We start from the raw sequence: 3,712 nt of genomic DNA, 5'->3' as shown, positions 1-3,712 counted from the left end.
GGTTCCTGGCGGTGACACCTCCTTCCTGTCACCTGCTATGATGTGTCAAATGCCACACCTAAGACTCTAAGGCTATTGCATCCAGGGTTATGGGCTCATGCAATTTTTCAGTTCAACCATACTTCTGAAATGTTATAGAAGTCTTTGTAACATGTGTTACAAAGTAGCCAGACATAGTTACAGGTTTGTGCCTTGTCACAGACACAATGAAATGATAAATCACACCGAGCTGAAGGGGTCTTGCAAATTATGCTCTATAAATGGAAGAAAATCTTATTCTGTGCTGTACCTTAAAACAGATGAACTTTTATTGAAAACATGGAAGCGATTAGTTTAAGGGGCGTCTTTTAGTGTAATTCCCAAATGAAACGAGCAGACCCCGTTTTTATGAAGCCCGTAGCACAAAGAAGGGAGCTCTTAATGAGGCAATTAAGTCAAGGGGTCGAGAGTCTTTGATCTAGAGTGCCGTGATTTTTACAAAAACATCGCACAGTGATAGATACTCATAACTCAGGGGCCTTAATTGTGCTTAATTTGTTTGAAATAGAAATGTGCTTTCAATTAGTGTGTGGATTTGGACCCGTGTGTTTAAAAGAGGCTGTCAGGGAAAATTAAGAAGCAGTTTGGTTCCCCCTTCCGTGTGACTGTTTTTTATCACAGTCAGAGAACGAGTCAGCACACAGACAGATGAAGAGCCCAAACAGAAGGAAGAGAAAGGTAATTGGGCAACAAAATCAGATCCCTCAGCAGACGCCAGGGATGGGTGGTTGAACGGGGGCAGATGAGGGACCCGTCACTTCTTTATCTGGCTCATTTCATCTGGGCGCTGATAGTGACTTCAACCAAACACAGATTTGGCAATTTAAAAATGTTTGAACTGCAATTTACAATTTATTATCAATTGTTCTTGGTTTGCCACCATAGAGTTTCAAACATGTAAGCAGATTGTGAAGAACGGTGCAGCAACGGTGGACACAAAAATGGCCCTACAGAACATGATCTTGGATGTAGTTAAATGAAATACTTTTACAGGTGGATCATTTAAGTCATTCGAGATAGATCGAAGATTAAGAACGTCATTAATTTCTCATTCATAAATGTCAAAGCCTTGTGTTTTAATTCATCTTTACATGTTTTGGCTAGCTCATTTGTTTTTTGCACGCAACATTCTGTATATATCAGTGTAACATTGTTAAGAACCAAAACACAATTTATTATATTTATTTCTTAGCTATTTTATTATTAGTTATTATTAGTTAGTTATTATTATTATTAGTTAGCTATTTTACACTACAGTCAGATAAATAACGAAATTATCCAATCATTTTTCAGTTTGCCAGTCCACTCAGCCTAATCTGAATACTATCTGCTGTTTTTTTTTTTTTTAAATCAGGCCCTTAACGAATATTTTTCTGTAAAAAGTTTTCTATAAAAAGTGTCAGGTGATTAAAGGTTTTATGTGTAGGTTTTGTTCAGCTGAGCTTTTTGCACCTCTGTGGGTTTGAATGATGGACTGAACAAGGCAGTAAAAGACGAGGAGAGAGACTCTGAGCCATCCTGACAGGCAGATGGTCTCTCTTGCTGTCTCTCGAGGTCTTCCACTTCACACCCCATTACACCCGCCTCTTCCCATAAGCTTGGTGTCTGTCATTCACTGTGCTCTGAGAGTCGCTTGCTCTCTCGTCGCTGTTTTTTTCCTGCACTCACTTGTGCTTTTTCATGTCCCTCCATGCTTGTCTGCCTCGTTGGCTGCATGTCAAGTGTCTGGTGCAATCTCAACTGACTGATCCGCTGTGGCGTGTGTGGGTGTAAAATCAGTAGTTTGATGTCCTCCATTCCCTCTCTGACTCCTTCTTCCCTCCCTTTATCCCTAGGGCTGTCTACATCAGTAAGCTCCTGCTAGTGGGAAGGCCAGTGGACCCTCAGTAGTCTCCAAGGAGCTGTTAAGGTGAAATCCCCCCAGCAGAGATACTTGGCAGACATTTACTGCCACTGGGGACCGAACCTCTACTGATCCCAGTGTTGTACCACCATTGTTGGTGAGTCGCAGGCTGTCTCTCATGGCCCCTTGACAAGTTACTCCCCTTTGTTTTTTTTTTCTTTACTTGAATGACACATTGAGTGACTCACCTGTTAATTTTGAGCAAGTGGGCGCTCGTGTAAGAGCTGTTACTAAACACAACATGGTGTGTCCTTGAAATCGAAACATAGCAAACCTTCAGAACAGTTGAAATGCTGCATTGTTCATACATACATACATACATACATCTTGTTTAGCTAGGGTTTACATTACATTAACACAGCACCTGTCAATCACTGGTGAAACCATTTCAGATCACCTGTGTACATACTAAGACATGCATGTCTTTTTATGAGCACAAAGATGAACTCAGGATGCAATTTGAGTTTTGATCTCTTTCTCTCTGTGGACTTTTGGTTATAGGTCTGAAGTCTACCTCCTCTGTGCGTCGTGCCGTGCATCTACTTTGACTTTTTTCCTTTGACCTGAGTCTCATCTACCGGGCAGTCAAGTCTGCTCTGCCTTCCCTCAGTCTCCTCCAGTCAGCTCATTGCTTGTGTGTTAGTGGACTTTTTATTTTCAACAAGCGTTTCATCTGCCTTTGTCATGTTCTGATGTGATCAAATCTTTCTAGGATCACACTATGAATTGTTTTTGAAAAATGTCATCATTACAAATGAATGAGAACGGTGCTCGTAGTGAACTATAGTTTTGCTGTTTCACAGATCTCTCAGGTACTTCTCAGTCAATATCTATTAAATCTGGTGGCTGGCTATTGCTCGGGCTCCTGCCTAAGTGTCAGTCTCCACTGATTGCGTTGGATGTTTTTGTAGGTATTAACCTCCTTCAAACAATACGTCCAGCTGTAACATGTTAGATTGTTTGACAGCTGATTCCCTTCTGTAAGCCATAACCTGATTTCTTTCATTATCCCCAGAGGATATCAACCATATACAACAACAGATTTCAGTCTCTGAGACTTTAATCATCATGTTCTCTTGTCATCATTACGATGCAGGCTTTTTAATCTGTGCGATCTCTTACTTTGTAATGTTTTGTTTACTTAAAACCCGGCTGCAGAGGAAGAGATCTGTTACAGTCGATCACCTAATCTTTGGTGAACTGTGGAGGAGGAAACCACACTGCTCTGAATATCTTGCATGAGTTCAGATGCCATGGAAAAAAAAACAGTCCCTTTGTTGCAGCCATTTAAACCCGCTCACTTTATTCAGCTTCCATGGACAAGCTTCTCTCCATTGTTCAAATGATTGTCACCCCCTCTCCTGATCAATAGATGCTAAGGATTTGCCAGCTAAGCAGAATCTCCTTAACTGTTTCCTGTTACCTTCTCTGTTGGCTTTGTTACAGAGGTAAACCTGGCCTCCCAGAAAAAAAGCCTTTAATTAGCTTGAATAATAGCCACGCATGTGTGGACTTAATCCCTGTGGCCGGTTCCACTCTGTTAATGGTTTCCTTGTCACTCATCGGGCACAGCATAAAAGCATGCTCTGCTTTTCACTGCCAACACCTTTCTTTCTGCACCGCTCCTCCTGCCTCTGCCCGTCACTCCCAGACCATGCATCCTTCCGGCTGCTGACTGCCACAGACTTCTTCTTTTATTCCTTGTCTTTTGATTGAGATCCTGCATTTTGATTGATCTGCCCCTCACCAAATGTCTCAGACTCTCTCTAA

The sequence above is a fragment of the Lampetra planeri genome, unplaced genomic scaffold, assembly GCF_965212315.1.
Source record: "Lampetra planeri unplaced genomic scaffold, kcLamPlan1.2.h2 scaffold_1189, whole genome shotgun sequence".
Lineage (NCBI taxonomy): Eukaryota > Metazoa > Chordata > Hyperoartia > Petromyzontiformes > Petromyzontidae > Lampetra > Lampetra planeri.
The sequence above is the reverse complement of the archived record's forward strand: the minus strand, read 5'-3'. Positions refer to the sequence as shown.